This window comes from Talpa occidentalis, unplaced genomic scaffold, assembly GCF_014898055.3.
Source record: "Talpa occidentalis isolate TD23 unplaced genomic scaffold, MPIMG_talOcc4v2.1 talOcc4.13, whole genome shotgun sequence".
Taxonomy (NCBI): Eukaryota; Metazoa; Chordata; class Mammalia; order Eulipotyphla; family Talpidae; genus Talpa; species Talpa occidentalis.
The window spans coordinates 38,315,722-38,335,981 of NW_023601322.1; the positions used below are offsets into that span (position 1 = coordinate 38,315,722).

The 20,260-nt window shown below is 37.6% G+C and overlaps 1 protein-coding gene across 9 annotated transcripts in view; it reads left to right on the forward strand.

The window, feature by feature from the left end:
• Positions 1–20,260, forward strand: part of OSBPL1A (oxysterol binding protein like 1A) — a 192,341-nt gene that overhangs the window by 84,101 nt on the left and 87,980 nt on the right. For 2 of the 9 annotated variants that reach the window (XM_054694134.1, XM_054694135.1), the window contains exon 1: positions 7,243–7,371. The exons of the other annotated variants lie outside the window; for them this stretch is intronic. The gene's annotated coding sequence lies outside the window, so the exon portion shown is untranslated. Of the gene's footprint in view, positions 1–7,242; positions 7,372–20,260 lie in introns of those variants that run through there. 9 annotated transcript variants of the gene reach the window in all.

Below are 20,260 nucleotides of genomic sequence, written 5' to 3' on the forward strand. Positions count from 1 at the left end.
TTTCTATTTTAAGTGGTTTGCAGATTTTATATTCTAATTTATTTAAATGAGGAATTTAGATTTAGATTTAGTGATCTACCTGTATTTAAACAGGATGATAGCATTGCAGAACAAATTATGATGTCATATATCTCAGGTGTTAGGTAGTACATATTAAAACCAAATTTATTCAGGTATGTGGTACCTGATGGATGTAGGATGCTTTTTGGATTTTGATATGTATAGTTTTAAATTGAACACAAATTAGAAGTATTATATTACTGTGTGTTTAATTACTGGAGAAACCAAACTATGCTAATTTTTAAACTACTTAAAAACTAGTCTCTCTGAAAATTTAGATGTGCAAGAGTATTAGCCTAAAGGTTAGATTAATTAACCTCTTTTAGCCTTTAAATTTTATCATGAGGATTAAATAAGATAATATAAGCAAAATGCTTACTGTAATTTCTGACAGTTAGCCCTGAGGAAAAAGTCAAGTTGTAAATGTGGGATGCTATCTTGGAGCTTTTGCATCATTAACATTGCATTTATTTTGCTTTCGGAGGAGGTGGTACTTTCTTAAAGAAAATTTATTTGATTATTTGTGGAATGTTTGCATTGTGTTCTGTCCTTCATGTGTTCTCTGAATCATGATACCACTCAAATAAGGAAGACCATATAGAAAGTTAAGAGCCCTGGCCCTCCCCAGTGGCGCAGCAGTTGAGCACTGGGTTGCAAAGCTGTCCTCAGACTGTGCAGCCCTGGTTCGATCCCTGGCCACTGGAGGAGGGTTCCACATGGCGCGCAGACCTCTCCTGTCACATCCGCTGTTCCCCTCAGCAGTGTATTTCGTCAGTCTGCCTGTTCTGCTCCCTGCTCTGGCTCTGGTGAAATCTCTCACCCTCTGGCGCTTCTGACTGTAACCAGTACTTGTATAAATAAATAAATAAATCTTTAAAAAAAAAAAAATAGTTAAGAGCCCTGATGGGAAAGTCTAGTGAACCTCTCTGAAACAGGTTTTTCATAACCAGTTATGGGGTCTTAGGCAAATTACTGTAAACTGAAAATATATTACACCTCAGTATGGTTTTGGGATCACATATATGTATATATATTGATTTATATGTATATAAAGCATATTAGCATGTTGTATATCACACAGTTTTCACTTAATAAATGACATTTATTACTCCAAACTTTAATTTTTAATATTTCTTTTTAGTATCTTTAAAATTACTTTTAGTATCTTTACAATATCATATTCTATGAAATATAAACTCCATGAGGTCCTCAGAATTTATGAATTTCCTTCTGAGAAATATGATTATAGATAATGAGAAGCCTACAAAATATTTGAAAGATAAATGGCATCATTAAAGTTAGCCTTTCAAATGACTAAGAATTACAACATAGGAATTTAATAGCTTAATTGAAGTCAGAGAAGAATAACTATGTACTGTAATGTCTTATTTATCTGACATAAATTATATTTCTATTATCTGGACATTTTATTGAAAGGGTAATCATAAGCTTTGAACCTACCACACATAGACCTGGCTCTAATTTCTGGCTCTGCTATTTAATGTATTCACTTTAGTTTTTAAATACAATATCCTTTTTAAAGTGGTGACCAACCGAAAAAAAGTTTAAAGAGCAATGAGATTGTAATGGCAAAATACTTGGTATAGTATCTGACACAAAATAGGGAACCAGTAAATATGATTGTAGCTTCCACAACAGGCAAGCTATTTTTATTCTAGTCTAATTGTTTTTTGTTAGATTATTTTGGTTTACTTTGTTGTTTATATTTTGGAAGTATAGGTTTCCCCTGCTTCTGGTGATGTTTCCATAGTATTCCCACCACCAAAGCACCATAGTCTACCACCATAGTCCATTGTGTTCCCCATTTTATGCTTCACCTGCTCCTTCCTCCTCCCCCTCTGACTGTTTCAGTTCTTTTTTTTTTTTAAGATTTATTTATTTATTTATTTATTTATTTATACAAGCAGTGGGTACAGTCAGAAGTGCGGGAGGGTGAGAGAATTCACGAGAGCCAGAACTGGGAGAAGAGCAGGCAGAAGGACTGAAGTACACTGCTGAGGGGAGCAGCGGGCGGCAGGAGAGATCTGCGTGCCATGTGGGACCCTCCTCCGGTGGCCGGGGAGCAGCTGGGGATCAAACCAGTGCCGCAGAGCCTGCGGGCAGCTTCGCAACCCAGCGCTCAACCGCTGCGCCACCGGGGAGGCCCTGACTGTTTCAGTTCTATAGTCTGTTTCGAAGGGCTAGTTTTTGAGTTTGGCTTGCTCTGCTCCCTTGTCTGGTTTCTCTATATACTACATATAATTGATACCATCCAGTGTTTGTCTTTCTCCTTCTCACTAGTTTCGCTTAGCATAATCCCTTCCAGCTTCATTCATGTTGTAGCAAATGGGGTGAGTTTATTCTTTTCACTCACTGATATTGTGGTTGTAGTTTCGTGTGTGTGTGTGTGTGTGTGTGTGTGTGTGTGTGTAAAAGAATGGGGTGTAGGCCAAAGGTGTGGGGATTGAGAGGATTTACCAGAGACATGGTGGGGAGCAGAACAGACAGATTTCCTGAAATACACTGTGGTGATAGCACTGAGACTTCATCCCTAGGAAGTCCCCTCACTAAGTAGTTTTTTGATGGCAGTTATTCTAAATAACTTTTACTACTTAAGCTAAAATTCTACAACTTATTTTTATCTTTTTCTATGCCTCAGAATTGTCCTGTTGCATGACTGTAACTATGTCTTTTTTTTTTTTTCTCAAAAGCTTCCAAAGAAGTCAAATATATTTATTAAGTTAATCAGAATCAGCAGATTACTTATTCTTTTATTGGCTAAAGGTGATTCTTAAAAATATACAGTCAAACACCAGAAGCCATTACTAGCCTGACCATTGCAGGGAAATAGAAGGCATAGAATGCAATGACCATTACATCAGTGCTTATTAATCTGTGCCAAACAGATGGCCAGTTAAGAAATTTCAGATACCACTACTCACAAAGAGCCAAGGCCTGTGGAATCCAAATTTCAATGAGCTAAATGAGCTCATAAGCAAGCCTATACATTTTATACTAAACATTGACCTGGGTTTATCATTTTATTATAATCAACTTTTTTTTCTATTTTTTAATTTTTAATTAATATTTTATTTTATATAACTCTTACATCATTTTTCATTTTTTTGAAAAGAAGTAATGGTCCACATATGTTAATTAGCTACATGAATGCAGACATAATGATGTAGTTAGTGTAACTATGTGTCTTAATGTAAAAATGTCTTAAGTGAATAATGCCCATAGGACTCTGTGTTTTCTATTTTGGGCCAGTCTTGTTAATGCTTTTTGAGTTTTTATGGGTCTCTAAAAATTCTCTGTTGATTTTTAGATTAACTGTGTTTCTGTCTCTGAAAGTGGAATATTGATGGTGAGGCAGCCTCTCCTGTCTCGTCCGCTGCTCCCCTCAGCAGTGTATTTCAGCCAGTCTGCCTGTTCTCTTCCCACTCTGTCTCTGGTGAATCCTCTCACCCCCTGCATCTCTCGCCTGCACCCCAACTCTTGTATGCATAAATAAATCTTTTTAAAAAAGTGGAATGTTGATATCATTTTTCTGATTTACTCTTTCCAATCTCTAGATAATCAAACTCAGCAAAATTATGGCCATCATACGAGTAAACTGGCTTCTCTGAGAAATGTAGGGAGTTTTTTAGTGCCTAGATTTGGGAGTGGACCCTTTTATTTCTGTGCTATGTGGGTGTTCTTTGCTTCAAATGGGCATGATCTGATATGACTTCTAACTCTACAGTTTCCTCACTTCCCTCTCATCTGAGCAAAATTCCTTAACACATTAGATTATTGTCGTGCATGCTCTCATGGATACTTGAGGTATCCATATGACTTCTACATAAATGCAGTAGTATTGCAGGCATATTTTACTTGCAAATGGTATTATTTAATGTTGTTGAAAAAACTGTAATGTGTAAAATAATCTGTAAAGTTTGTGATCTACTAAAGAAAATGTAGATGTTTGTCACCTTATGAATGTAACTTTGAAAATTTGAATTTGTAGGGTGGTGTATTTGAGAAACTTAACAGAATGTGCATGCTATATTTTTTTTCTTTAATATTGTTTGAAAGTCCCATTTATAAGACTGGAAACTGGTTTCATGAATGATTTTTGGGTCTGTAGTTTTTCTCAGCAGAGGGTGGTATTGGAAATGGTTAACTTGTCACACAGAAGCAATCACTGGTGCCTTCCTTGTTCTGTGTATTATCAAGTTCCCTTAATATTAGTCAAATTTGCTTTTCCAAAGTAGGAAAAGGCAGCTGGATGTACTTGCTCAGAGCTCTCTTATAATCACTTTTTGCACTTACATGAACTTTTAAAGTTCATTTCAGCTCACTTATATTTTATACTTCCGTGTTAAATCTCCTGACTGCTACAGAGCTGCAAATCAAATGTATGATTGGGTGATAGTAATGCTAAGTGTGTGGTATACTGGAAAGACTCAGAATTTAAATTGGAAGCAACCAAAAGGCATTTTTTCTCCAATTACATGCTGATGGCTTTGGAGAGAAATCACAGACTCATTTGGGCTTATAATTCTATAAAGTCATGGTCTGTAATATTTATGTAGCTTTCTGGGGTGTTCAAAGACTTAATCATTTTGTGTTTCTAATTTTTGTTTCTGAAGTTTACATCTTTCAAGCCTTTACCTCTAACTCAACAGTTTCCTCACTTCCCTCTCATCTGAGCAAAATTCCTTAACACATTAGATAATTGTCGCATATGCTCTCAGTCTCTTCCACTCTCAACTCATCTTTCCTTTTATTGGAGGTATGTCTCCTGGATCCATCCTGCTTCAAAACAGGTCTTCTCTACATTTTGAATTCTCTGCTCTCTTACAGCTTCTGCTTTTCTACATCCCTTTCCATTTCCAATTTTGAAAATATGATACCTTCTGTTATTCTTTATTGCTCAACTGGTCCACAGAAACTATTCTCGTCAGTATCTCCTGATTGTTAAATCAGATGACAACTTTAAATTACCTGCTGACCCTTTGAAGGATCTGGCATTTGACTGCTTCTTGCTTTGTGGAATTCTTCTCTATGATTTCCACAGTGCCTCCCCCTTCTGGGACTTTTTCCTTTTTAGAAGTTCATTCTCATCCCTCCCAAAAGCATCTTTTCTTCTGCCTATGCTTTGAGGTTTCTGTGGGTGGCCTTCTCACTCAGCATTCTCTCAGGCTAATCTCACCTACTCCTTCAACCAGAAATCCATCATGACTCAGGTATCTCCACCTTAGATCTTTCCTGAGCTCCGAACCAGTATATCCTGTATATGCCTTTTGAACATGTGGTTGTATCAGAAGCATTTAAAAACCAAAGTGTCTAAAACTAAATTATCAATTCAACCAAAAGATGGAATTAGCACTTATTCCATAACTCAAGCCAGAAATATGGGCGCTATCTTTGTTTTATCCTTCTTCTTTTAACCCTACCTTTATCAAGTCCTGCCATTTTAATTCTGTATTTCAGTTGTCTATCTCTTTTAACTTCCTCTTCCCTCACCCCAACACAGAAATTCTCCATGGCCACTCTATTATATAAAGTTCTCAGTATTGTGCTGTTGGATAACTGCCATCATTTCCTAATCCAGGCTTCACCCTTCAGAACTGAGTTAGTTGTCCCTCCTATTCCATGAGTTCTTCTCTCTTGTAGCACTTACCCGATATCATTATATATTTACTAAACTGGAGTGCCTAGAGTAAGCAACTCTATGTTTTATAGCTATTTGGCATATAGTAAATGATGAGTGAATATTTGAATGAATAATGAATATAGAGAGGAAAGGATATAAGCTTTAAGATCAACCAGGCCATTAACTCTGCTACCTCAACCTTGAGCAGATTAGTACATCTCTGGAAATTGTTTCCAAATCTGAAAATAAGAATACAAATGAGTTATTTTATCTGAAATTCCCCAGCACAGTACCTAACATATTTTGGGTGCTCTGTAAATTGCCTTCTAAAACAAAGTAGTCTTTGTTGTTTAATGTTTTGTTTTGCTGTCTAGTACTACTATTGTAAATGGCATTTATTCTGAAATTTTCAGGGTCTAGGAAGAATGAGTCTGTAGCAGAAATTCCTTTTTAATGCCAGTGTGATGTTTCAAAATCCATTCATATTTAATTATCAATTTAGAATTTAAAAAAAGGAAAACTAACTTTTCAATGACACCATAAAACCTCACTGACTCTCCAAATTTTCTGAGTATGGTCCTTTCTTTTTACAGATTTTAGAGCTGTAGTGAAAATATAACCAACCTCTGTTGGAACTGAATTTGCCGTTCCCTGGGATCTTGTCAAAGGCATGTTTAATATTATTCCGATCCTTTAAAGACTGAGGACAGACTTACGTGTATTAAAAAGGTTTAAAACTACCGTTGGAACAGAGTTTGTGTTTTTCCCCCACCAAAACCTCATAGTTAACCAGACATCTCACAGGCCTTAACATCACATGTAAATGTGGGGTTTATGAGGTGGGTTTCCTGTGCTTTGAGTGCCTTTCAAGTCTAACTGGAATACGAAACCATTTATTGCATGTAAAATGGTTTCACATTAATAAGATTATTTCCGTTGTTTTCCTTATGCTCAAATCGTAGCCCAAAAAAGGATTTAAAAATGTTAATTTTGGAATCAGAAATAGTAACTCTTCAGTGGAAGCCTGAGTGTCAGTTTTCTTCCAGGTGGAAAAGAAAGGAAAGGCTGTTGGCGAGGCGCAGGCTAGCCATTGAAAAGTTGCCGGGGCGGGCCTCTCCAGGCGAGGGCTGCCACACAGCGCCCACTCTAGGACCTCGCCGGAGCCTCTGCCGGGATGGACTCGGGGCGCGAGTAGCCTTTTCTTCCCCGAAAATTCCAGGCCACCGGCATGCTAGGCGGGTGGGGGCGGTTGCTGGCTCCCGCTGCCCCCTGGCAGGTCCCTACCTGCGCCTCCGCCAGCCGGTGACTTGGAAGGGGGTGGGGAGGAGGGAGGACGCCAGCAGCGGAGCCGCCTGCCGCAGGCCATTCGCCGCGCTGCCCGCGCTCTCCCCGCGAGCTGGAGGGCGGCTCTGCGGCCGAGGGGCTCAGGGACTCTGGTGGCCCTCCTGGCGCCTGGGTGGAAGTCCTGGGCTGTGGGCGGGCCGCGCCCCTGTTGGACCTCACGGGAGCCAGGGGCGGGCCACCGAAGGTGACTTAGGGAGACCTTGCGGTGCCGCCCTGGGTCGCCGAGGGAAGGCGGAGGAACAGGCCGAGCCGAGCGCATTCGTGCCGGAGCTGGCGGAGGAGCGCAGGGTGGAGAGCGCCAGCTGGGATCCCCGGATCCGGCCCAGGTGTGTGGGTGTGTGTTTGCTCTGGGGCTTTGCTGGGTCAGCCTCAGGGACAACGGAGGACACTGGGGAAGGGGTGGGGGGGAGGCCAGCCGAGATTTAGGGATGTAAGTAGATCCAAGAATAGTTGGCTGCTGGCTGGCTTGCGGAGCGGGGTGCAGCCGTGGCTGGTGGGGAGGGGTGCGGGAAGCTGGGAGACCCGGCTCTCTGCCTAGCAGGGTCCTCCTGCCCTGTGTGTTTGCATCGGCGAGAGCCCCTGGGGGAAAAGCCTGGTGATGTGTTTTTTCACTAAACATTGGTATTAGGTCAAGTGGGACTAGAGTGGGAGGAGTAAGACAGTGAAAGACATTATTGTCCTAAATAACCTTCCAAGTTAGTGATTTTTTGCATGTCTCTGCCCTGGCTGACATTGAGATGAACTTAACCATCCAGTGTTCTGAGGCCACTAAATTTCCAAGAAAACGAGGGGAAGTGCATGCGTGTATTGAGGAGAGAGGAAATTATTCTGGAGTTGGGGACTGGGGGAGGCGACTTTTAACTTGCGTGTTTTGATTGGGATTTTAGATTGCTCATAGGCTTCTTTGTAGCCTGAACCAGTGGAGAATCATGTTCTCTCACATTCAGAGCATGTGGCTAGTTGTTTTCTGTTGCTGTTTCTCCCCTCTCACCGACCCCCCCTTTTTGGATTTGGAGGGGGAGGGTAGTAAGAGAGGAAGATGCCAGTGAAGAGCTTTTGAGAGTTGTTAAAGCTATTAAAAGTTTCTTAATTTTAATCGGGATCAAAGACAGAATGAAGGCACTTCATCCTGAAGACTTAGAGTTGCTAGCAGGACTCTTTCAAAAGAGAAAAAATGCTTGAAATGTGTTGGTGGAATGTGAGTAGGATAAAATATGAGCATCTAAATGTAAATTTTCTTTTCAGTTTGAGAACAAACCAAAGTTAATCTCGGGTCCAAATCATGTTTGATTTCAGCTTTGAAGATGATGACGTGGCTAGTTAGCTCAGTTTTTTTGAGCAGATATTAATTTGAGCATGAATTCTGGAGAACCATTGTGCCAGTATTATTTTTACTAGTCTGAGGTCTTAAAGGAATTTGTATCACTGTAAATATAGTTGCAGAACTTTAGTTTGCCTTCTCTAGAAGCTTTTAAAAGGTTTACTATTGCATTTAATTGTTGGTAAAAGTGACCCACATAATCTTTTTACCCTCAGTTATGCACCTTGCAGAATGGAGGAAAATTAAAAAGCTTACTAGGCTTTCCATATTAAAAACAAAAGCATTTCCTATGGGGACTCAACCTGAGGGGGAGGGGGAAGCAAATATTCTTCAAAAATAAAAAAAAATTAAAAAAATAAAAACAAAAGCATATATTGGTATTCAGGGTTGTTTATAAAGATAGTCCAAGCATATTTTAAATATTTAAGAATAAGGTAATTATGCAACACTACAATCTGTACAGTGTGTGTTTACTATATACATTCTTTTAAAATTTCATGGATTTTTCAGCATTTCTGGCATTCAGATATGATTGTGTAACAGTTTCATGAGGACTAGATAAGGAAAATTGTAATTTCTCTAAAAAGTACAAATTTTGAATTTGTATTTTACCCACATTCAACATAGATGCCTATATATTTTTAAAAGTTATTGTATATTTAATCCAGAAATACACTGCTACAAATTAATGTTTGAAGCAGCTAGGCTTAAGTTATAGATAGACACAATTTTATTTTCATTTGACTCAATGTTAAGGATGTAATTCCCAATATTTTTATAATGATCCATGATATTTTTGATGTCTATTGCTTTTTATAAAGAATTTTTTCTTAGTTCAGAAAGTATTGAACATTTACAGAATGTTTACCTTGCCAGACACTACCGTATCAGTCTGTGTTCAGAAAACAGATGACTGAATGAATTCTTAAAAAATGCACAGCACCCTGACAGGGAATAGAAAAGAATGAATTCTAGCAAATAGTTCATTAAGACTGGAACATGGGCCTCCTTGGTGGCGCAGGTGGTTGAGTGCCGCACTGTGAAGCTGCCTGCAGCCGCTGCCTGCAGCCTCTGAAGTGCCGGTTAGATCCCTGGCCGCCAGCGAGGGTCCCACATGGCATGGCAGACCTCTCCTGCCGCACCCGCTGCTCCCCTCAGCAGTGTATTTCGTCAGTCTGCCTGCTCTGCTCCCCGCTCTGACTCTGGTGAATTCTCTCACCCTCCCGCACTTCTGACTGTACCCAGTGCTTGTATAAATAAATAAATCTTAAAAAAAAAAAAAAAAGGACTGAAACAGCGAGGGAAGCATAGAGAAAGTCAAGTTCAGGTGAACAGAAGCAAGGTCCTCTTGAAAGACTGTAAAATGTGCATAAATAGTTTGAATCTTATCTGGGGCAGTTAGAATCACTAAAATATTTTAATCTGGGGAGAGATTTAATCAGATTTGTTCCTTAAAAGAAGGATTAGAGGACAGGCCTGAAAGCTGGGGCAACCAGGTATAGGAATTCAAGAGATGATCAGGATGAACCTGAATAAAGTTGGTGGCTATGGAAAAGGAATGGAAGATACAGAAACTTTAGAAGTAAACAACATAAATAGAAGCTGATTATAGAGGAATGAAGATGGTGGATTCATAGATGCCTCTCAGGTTACTGTACAAGTTGCTAGATAGAAGGGGACTAAAGTAGTAAATAAAAGAGTAGGGAAAAATGAGTTTACCTATGGAAATGATGACCCCCAAGTAAGGTCATACCTACTTGTACAATAAAAATTTGGGCATCATTAGTATTGAGAGTCATCTGAATAAGCACAGAGATAAAACTGAAGGAGTAAATAATACCAGTGAGGAGCAATAGCGTTTGAAAAAGTCTTAAAGCATTGGATACTGATGTTTACAAGAGGAAGAAAGCTCTGCAAAAAAGCAGCCAGAGAAACAGAAGTCTAGAATGGTGGAGGCCAAGGGAGACAAGTGGCCCGAGAAGGTCAAATAACAACTGAAGTTTGTCCATTAGATTAGGTTTACAGTGAGCAGAGGAGTACATGGCAAGTGAAAATGCACAAATAATAGACTGATTACATCTATGTAGACCGTCAAAATCTGTGAATAATTACAATTTTGTTCCTTTCTTTCTATCTTCATTCCTCTTATTTGTTTTTCTTATCTTTTCCTCTTCTTAATTACTTGCTAGGACCTTCAGGACAATGTTGAGTAGAAGCTGAGAGCGTGGGAATCCATGTTCAGCCCTGATTTTTAAAAAAGCCATTCTTCTAATGATTCACTGTTAAGAATGCATTTTTTTTTTTTACTAGTAATTATATGTAGCTAATGGTTATAAGACTGTTAGTTTTCTATTTCTTTTGAGTAAGTTTTGGCTAGTCCTAATATCTAGGAATTAATTTGTGTAAAGATGTCATAATATTTTTTATTGTCTTTTTAACTTATGTTTGATCTGTAATTATATATTCCCTTTCTTAATCTTTTTTCATTCTTTTTCTTAGTATTTATTTGGATAACTCCAAGTAAATTTCTTTCTTTAAAATCAGTCTAATTAAGGCTTTGTTTAGTTTTCAAAGAATTTTCTTTACCTTTTTTTTCTATTTCCCCTTTTTAAAATTAAATTTTAATTGTCCCATTCATGTTTCTTTGATTTTTTTCCCCTAGTATCTATACATTTATTATCCTCTGTCCCATGAGAGTGGATAATTTGTTCCAATTTTTTTTCCAGACTTCAAGTTGCATGTTTCCTAATTTTATTACATTATAATTTAGTGAATATATCACTGCTAGCTTTATCCACTACTTTATTTTACTTACTTCAATAATGTATTTCCTAGGCTTCGTATTTCCATCTGAGAACTACCCTCCTAATATTTAAAACTAGAACCTAAAACTTCTGGAAGGTTTTGACTATTCCCAATTTTTTCTCTTACTTGAGTCTTACTTATTTTTATTGTTTGGCATTTCTTTCCAGTTGTTTTTTGTACTTTGCTACTTACCTCCTTCTTCCTTTTTTCATGCATTTTCCTTTCTGTACCTTGATACTTTACATGGCAGAAGAATGATTACCATTCCCTTGCCACGCCCCTTCCCTTTCCCGCTCCCCCTCCCATTTTTTTTTTTTTGTTCTGTCTCTAATTTTTTTTTAAAAAGATTTATTTGTTAATACAAGCACTGGGTACAGTCAGAAGCGCAGAAGGGTGAGAGAATTCACCAGAGCCAGAGGGGAGAACAGAACAGGCAGACTGATGAAATACACTGCTGAGGGGAGCAGCGGGCAGCAGGAGAGGTCTGCACACCATGTGGGACCCTTGCCTAGAGGCCGGGGATCGAATGGGCACTGCAAAGGCTGCGGGCAGCTTTGCAACCCAGCGCTCAACTGCTGCGCCACCAGGGAGGCCCTGTCTCTAATTTTATATCCCACATACTTGGAGAATTTTCCCATTTATGCTCAACATATTCCGTCCTTGCCCTTTCCTTCTCCTTAGAACCTTGGCTCCAGCACCAGAGAGGAAAAGTGAATAATCTGTCTGATTTTCTTTAGCTGCTCAAAGGTTTACCAGTATTTACCTTCTGATCTTTGTTATTCCTTGTACAATCCAAATGGTGACAGGGAGAGTATGGGGAAGACCTAGGAAGAAAGTACAGATTTTAGAATATGAACTGTTATTATTTGTAGCCTCGTGGTGCCAGTTTCAGTCAGCTCCAGGTTTGGTGACCATGTTGATGATATGACTCTGGGCAGCTTATTCCAAAGCCTCACATTCCTCCTGTGTAACACAAAGTTGTTAACACAGACCTCTTCTCTCTACTTCAGGGATGGCTGTGAGACTCAAATGAGATAAGGATAGACTCAACAGTTTTATTTAACATAGTCTTCACTTGTTTTATTTTTTAAAAAATACCTTGCAAGGATTTTGTGCTCAATTCATGTATAGTAAAGTGGAATTAATAGTGGTTTGTGGCATGGGGTGTTGGATCAAAGAAACCCTGGTGGGAGCAGTAGGTGATGATAAGAATGACAAGATGCTTAGCTCAGTGGTTGAGACAGATTCAAGAAAGTGTCAGTCTTCTGGTAGAAGGGATCTGGAAACATGGACTTTCTGTGTCATCTGGTGACTGGATGCCGGGTTGTAGTGATATCATTTATTTCTTATGTGTTATCAGCTATGGTCAGGATATTGTGCCTTTTTGAGCTTCTATAAGGAAGTTTTTCTTGTTCTGGATACTGGACAGCTCAGTTAGAAATGAAGTTTGTGAATGTAATTCTCCTTAGTATAACTTCTTTCCTGTGATAGGAATGATTTCATTTTGAATATTTTGTTTTATGGATTCATTGTTTAAAAATCCTAAAGTGATAGAATCAATCACAGATTGTAGAGCATCCAGCTTGGCGATTTCAAAGGTTTTATTGAGGTCTAAGATGAATACCACTACAAAAAACAGGTAAAGTAAGAACATCTCTTCACCTTCTGAACCACCTCCAGTAAAACAGTTTTCAATGATTGACCTGTTCTCCTTTATGTTTCTGAAGAGGAGAGTCTCAGTCCTGAAATGAGGGTGAGCTTCTTCCCCAAGCTTTTATAGCTAGGTGGAGGCTTAACTAGAGTGTAACCCTGGTTTCTGCCTCCACATTTAGGGCTGAAGAATAACCCAGCAGGTCACACATGCTGCTTGAATTAGAAAAATTCATCCATCAGAGAAGATGGTTTCAAATGCTTATGTGACCATTTATAAACTAATTTCTCAATTTGACTAAAAGATGTCAAATTTTTAGAAATAAACAGATGAACTCAAATAATGCAGTGTCTTCAGATTTTGCAAAAAATACCTGAATTCCAGGTTCTCAGCAGCAAATGCTATTCAGTACTGTTTCGGCTATTTGTGAAAATATATACTTGATGGAAGTCACATCTATGGAACATATGGAATTCATCCATTTCTCTGGATATTCTAAATTTTATCCTAAAATTAAACTATCAGAATGTTATAGCCTGAGCTAAATCTTCCTGGTGTCCTGATAAATGGCCCTCACTGAGCTGTATGTTGGAGGATGCCCTCAATTTCTTAAAAAAAAAAAAAAAAATTACCTTTAATGATATTATTGTCTTGCCCTCTAATACTCTTGTTCCCCTATATATAATCCTGAATGAGAAATTATAGCTAAGGGCAAAGAGGGAGTTTGTTTTCCCTAAAGAACTGGTATTTTTTTTTTTCTTCGTGGACAATTAAAAGGACATAATTGTATTTCTCTTTCTATTTTGTGCTTAAGAGAATTCATAGCTAGATTTGTGGTTTGTCCACAGTATCTGTGTAGGCTCCATCACTGGTAGGTCCTACCTTCATACTGTATCAAATATTTCTGTGTTTTTACAGCCTTATGGTTTGGAAATAACTGATTGCAGCATTCTGTTATGAATTAGTTGAATGTGCAGAGTGTGTTCAGGTACAATGATTGTATTGGGGGATTTATCTGCAAGTAATGAAGTCCTAAGTAAATAGTTGCTAAAATGTTAAGAATAGATTTGTACTTGACTCTTTGATTTTATTTTCTGTATATACTTTTGTATGTGTACATTTTCATATATGGGAGCATATCCATTTAATGTTGACTTTGTTGTGGGTAATTTCAAGGACCCAAGTTAAAATATAAAACAGGTGTTAGAATAGGAGCCTTTTTCTTTTTTCACATTAAGTGTAAAACAACCTATATATATATATATATATAAATATATAAATATATATATAAATATATATATATTTAGCTCAATATTTTGGAGGGAAATTTCAAATTATTTTTACTTATGGTAAAACACATAGCATAACATTATCACCCTAACCATTTATGAGCATATAGGTCAGTAGCATTAAGTGCACTCACATTGTTGTGCAGCCATCACCACCATCTCCAGAACTGTTTTCATTTTGCAAACTTGACACACTATTCATTCAACAATAACTCCCCACTTCCTCCAGTCCCTGGCAACCCCCATTCCATTTTCTATGTCTCTAAATTTTACTACTTCAGGAACCTTGTATAAGTGGAATCATAACACTTATGATGGTGGCTTATCTCCCTTAACATAATGCCTTCAAGTTCATCATGTTATAGCGTGTGTTAGAATTTCCTTTCCTTTTAAGACTGAATAATATTCCATTGTATAAATATACCACATCTTGTTTATCCGTTCACTCATTGATGTTGCTCTTGGCTTGATTCCAACTTTTGGCTATTGTGCGTACTGCTGCTCTGAGCGCAGATATACAAATATCTCCATGTTTCTGCTTTCAGTTCCTTTGGGTATGTACTCAGATGTGGAATTGCTGAATCAGGTGGTAATTCTGTTTTTAATTTCTTTAAGACTCATCATGCTATTTTCCATAGTCACAAAACCACTTTACATCACTACCAATAGTATACAAGGGTTCTAATTTCTCTATATCACCGTCAACACTTGTTCTTTTTTCCCCTTTGTTTTTAATAGTGGACATCCTAATTGATTGAAATATGCACCCAAGTTTTTATTAGTAGAGCTAGTCATGTTTTCCATACAAATGTTAACCTCAGGGGTAAAGTATCTCTTCTTACTTTAGCCCATGTATCCCTGCAAAGCATTGATTATTCCATTATTTTTCAAACCACTCAAAACTTGCTCCGGTTGAAGTGTGGTAGAGGTTCCACAGCCCCAACCCTCCTAGTCCCCTCTTTTTCCTCCAATTAAGAAAAATGAAGCTGCACAAAGCAGGGAATGTTCTTGAGGTTTCCGTGGACTTCAGACTTGGTTTAAGTCTATGTATCTGTATTTTGCTTTTATGTTATCTTTCTTTAGATTAGATATCAAATGTTGATCTGCTGTTGTATTTTGAAGGATAGTTTGCTGAATTGAAAAGAATTTTATCTTGTCTATAGAGCTGACTTAGGAAAATGAGAGTAATTGTATGTTTGAATCACAGATATAAATATGAATCACAGATATAAAATATGAGACAAGGAAATGGATATACTTGAGAAAAGTCAAGCCTTTCTTCACTTGCACATAGGAGGCAATAAAGTGTGAATTACTCAAAACCAGAAAATGATTAACCTGAACATTAGAATCAAACAGGGAATTTAACATATTGTGTAATGAAATTGTTATCATTTGATCTTTAGTCATATTCAGAAGTACAGAATTTGAATAAACCTTGGAGCCAAAGAAAAATTTAAAAATAAGTTAGAAAAATATAACCACAAAATTGTAAAAAGGAGTTTTAGAGGTCATCTAATTTTCTTTCACTTGTGAGAAATCATCTCTCCAAACTTCCTGCCAGCTAGATGTTCATTTTACATGCTATGTAAGCACTTCTTTCAGTGGACATAAGGAAATGTACTTGGGTGGTTAAGAGCATGGAGCTAAAGCCAGACAGACCTGGGATTCAGTACTGGCTCTGTCACCTATTGCTGTATGATCCTACACAGGTCATAAAATCTCATTAAGATTGAGTTTTTGGGCCTCCCTGGTGGTTGAGCGCAGTGCTGTGAAGCTGTCCGCAGCCTCTTCAGTGTGGGTTCCATCCCAGGCAGCCAGGGAGATACCCACATGGCGTAGCAGATCTCTCCTGTCTCGCCCACTGCTCCCCTCGGCAGTGTATTTCAGTCAGTCTGCCTGTTCTGTTCCCTGCTCTGTCTCTGGTGAACCCTCTCACCCTCCCGCACATCTGTCCTATACCCTGGTTCTTGTATGCATGAATAAATAAATAATTTTTAAAAACTGTATATCAACACATTAAAAAATAAAAAAAAAAAAGATTGAGTTTATACATCAGTGATAATACCACAGGATTGTGGGAGGGTTATATGAGATGGTACACCAAGTATATGTAATAACATCTGATACACAGTAAACACACAGATATTAGCTCGTGCTCTGTGCTGCTACTATTACAAATAAATCATGTCTTCCTAGGGCCACTCATTCCAATGTATAGAGAACTGTAAATATTAGAGAATTAAACTTTACATTAAGGGAAGATTTTTATCTTCCTATATTTTTTATTTGTGGTTTCAAGTCTGTGCTCTGAAGCATTGCGAAAAAATGTTTTCTCTCATGAGAATTCCTCAGCTATTTGGAACAACCAGTAAATTCTGCTTTTCCCCTGGCTAACCATCTCCAACATCCTTCGATTGTTCCTTTTCTAGTTCCTTCCTTTCTCACTTTTCACCCGTGCTTCTTTTTTTTCTTAAAACGCCATCCAGAAATGAGTCTCACGTTCCACATGAAGTTTGAGTGCAGAGCCCGGCCCTTCTTGCTTGTCTTCCCATTCTGCTCCCAGGGCCTGCAAAGCCCCGTGGGGTCGGCCCTGCTCCCCTGCCTCTCGCACCTCTCTGCTCCACTCTCACCCAGCTGGCTTTGTTCTGAGGTCTGTGGTCTCCTGTTGTGCCTGTTTGTGTCTGTTCCTACATCTGAACTTTTGCTCTTTTTCTGCTAGGATGCTTTTCTGCTTGCCTGTCCCTCCTCTCCTCTTTGTGAGTGTTTAGTCCACTGGCCATCCTGTGTCCCAGGGCTTCCTTGCCTCCTCCCAACTTTATTTTTGTCTTTAACATTTTTCATCTTCTAATGTGTGAAATATTTCAGTAATTTACCTTCCTTATTTCCCCACAGAAGAATGTAAGTTCTCTGAGTACAGGGAGTTTTGTCTGTTTTATTTATCAGATTGCCTGTGGCCTGGAATGTATGGCATGGTGTGGGAGGCCGATGAATATTTGTTGCATAAAGAGCAGAGTGGAATGAACTTAGAAGTTGCATCATTCTGGACTTTGAAGGGATGCCTGGGCACCTGTTCAGTCATTGACCAACTTATTTTTCTTTTGAAAGAATCAGGAAAAAATTTAATTGGACCTAAAGGAGGGAAAATAAGAAGCCAAACTCATTGATTGTTTCAGGACTTTGGGGATTTTCAAATATCTTTGGTTGCTCAATAAATCAGTATTTTATCTTACATGTAATTTTATTTGCTCATAAAATTGTTCTGTAAAAATAAATGTAGGTTATTTAAACAAGACTAGTTGCTGTTCACATATATCTTAACAGGACTTTCCAAGTAGTAGGCTTAAAATAAATGATCTTTTCAAGCTCAAAACTGGGCAGTCCCCCATGCCATATGAAGATCATTTTCTCTATGGCCATAGTTTATGAAACTTGGGAAGCTTTGGTTTCAATATTTATTTTTGAAATTGAGATATAATTAATAGTTTCAGATTTACAACATGATTCAATATTTGTATATATTGTGAAATGATTGAAATAAATTTAATAACATACATAGGTATGATTTTTGTCTTGTGATAAACTTAAATTTTATTCTTAGCAAATTTCATATATGTAGGACAGATTTTTTTTGTAACTGAAAGTTTGTACCTTTCTGCCCACTTCTACTCCCCCACTGCCTCACACCCATACAACTTGCAGTCTGTTCTCTGTGTCTATGATCTTGGTTTCTTTGTCCTGTATTTTCTAGATTCCACATATAATGGAATCATAGGGTAATTATCTTTCTAAATGACTTCACTTAGCATAATGCCTTCCAGGCTCAGCCTTGTTGTTGCAAATGGCAAGATTTCATTTTTTATGGCCAAATAATATTCCATTGTGTATATACTTCATTTCTTTATCCATTTATCCATTGTAGAATACAGGTTGTTTCCATATCTTGATTATTTTGAATAATCCTGCAGTAAACTAGGGTGCACATATCATTTACTTCAGATAAATATCCAGAAGTAGAATTGCTGGGTCCCATGATATGCTAGTTTAAATTTTGGGGGGAACCTCCATAGTGATTTTCCCAACAGTGTACAAGGGTTCTCTTTTCTCTGCATCCTTGCTATAAAACTTGTTATCTTTTGTCTTTTTCATAATAGTCATCTTAAACAGTGTCAGGTGAAATTGGTTTGACTCTCATTTCCCTAATGATTAGTGATACTGAACACCTTTTCTGTAATATTTTAAAATATTTAAAATGATTTACTCAGATGGAATTACTACCTACTGAGCATATGTAAGGTGTTTTTTCCTTGCTGGCTTTAGGATCATGAGAACACTTGTCAAACAATAGAACATCAAACTTCTGTAAAAGCGAAGTTGTTATCTTTCTGGACTTACGATATTTCCAGAGATAAAGTTGAAGAAATTTTAAAAAGTGGAGTTGGAAATCATTGTCTAGCTATACAGGGAATAGTCCTCAGCAATAAAAAAGAAAGAAAGAAAGAAAGAAATAACATGAATGAATCTGGAAAACATTCTCTGAGTGAAAGGAGCCAGATGTAAAGGAGTATGTCCTGCATGATTCCACTTATGTGAAGTTTGAGAGCAGACACATATAATGCATGGCTGTAGCAATCAACAGTGGCTGCCTGGGCTCGAGGTGGGGAAAATATGGAAAGTGACTGTGAAGGGCAGAGGAAAATTTGAGGAGTAGAAATGTTCTGTAGAATGGTGTTAGTGCCAGTTCGCCAGTACACATTGATGAAAATTCATTGAACTGTACTTTTAAAATGGATGTATTTTATTGCATATAATCTGTCAGTAAAGTTTAATTTAAAAATTAGAGTTGGTAGGGTGTTCTTCTGCTAAATATAACTTTTTCTAGGAATTTTCATCAGCAGAACTATTGACTGGAAGAACCTTAGAATGACTTCTGAAAGTAAGATTTAGTTAGATTATGATTAAGCTTCACTGGTTTTAAAAATGATTATCTCTTGTAGCATAGCCCTAAAACAGAAATGTATTTCCAAGATACATAAAATATACAAATCTGTAGTGAGCGATTATATAAGAGTAAGATATTTTTAGATTGAAGCTTTGCAACTATGATGAGAGGAGTGTGCTTAAGAGAATCTAGTTAGATTCTATACTTCATTTTGTGTTTGATGCAAACATCAGTTCCTAAATAGATATAATTAAAGGTGGTGGTTTTTGTTTTTTTTTTGCTAAATATGAGAGAGTATGAAAGATGTGTGTATATAAAATATAGGTGTGTATACAGAAAGCTATTTTCTATAAAGTATAGAGATGAATATAAAATCCAAAAGCTAGCAATTGCTGGCAAGACTTTGGTGTTTTGGTATTATTCATGTTAGTGTGCAAACACACATATATACTCTATATTACTGTTTAGTGTCCTACATTGCTTTCCATATTATCAGTGTTTTTCCTTTGTCATACATGCTCTTTGAAAATGTTTGACTGCATAAGAAATGTTTTAACTCCTGTTGTCAATATATGAACAGTCTTCATTTTCACTATGTCCTTAATGTTGCATATATTATCATTTCTCAACTTTATTGAGGTATAATTGATAAGAAATAAACTGCACCTATTTAAAGCATGATTTTATGAGTTTTGACATGTGTACACTCGCTATTCCATCACCACTGTGGAGATAAGAAATAACTTCTGGTGCTTCCAAGAGTTTATTTCTGCCCTTTATAATATCTCCCACTCTTTATCCTCTTCCTTTCCGGAGGCAACTGTTGGTAGTCTTCTATCAGTACAGATTAGTAGGCATTTTGTACAACTTTGGAAGCATATTATTCTGTATTTTAGGATAAGGAAGGTTTGATTTCTTTGACTCAGTATAATTATTTTGATATCCGGGATGTTGCATGTATCAATAGTTCTTTTTTTTTTTTGCTGAAAAGTATTCCACTTTATGACTGTACCACTATCTGTTTGTCCCACCTGCTCATGGGCATTGAGATTGTTTCCCTTTCTTTGCTATTAGAGATAAAACTATGAGTATTTGTGTACACATCTTTGTGTGGACATAATCTTTCATTTCTCCTATGTAAATACCTAGGAGTAAATAGAATGGCAGGGTCATAAGGGAAATGTATGTTTGTGAGGTTTTCTTTAAT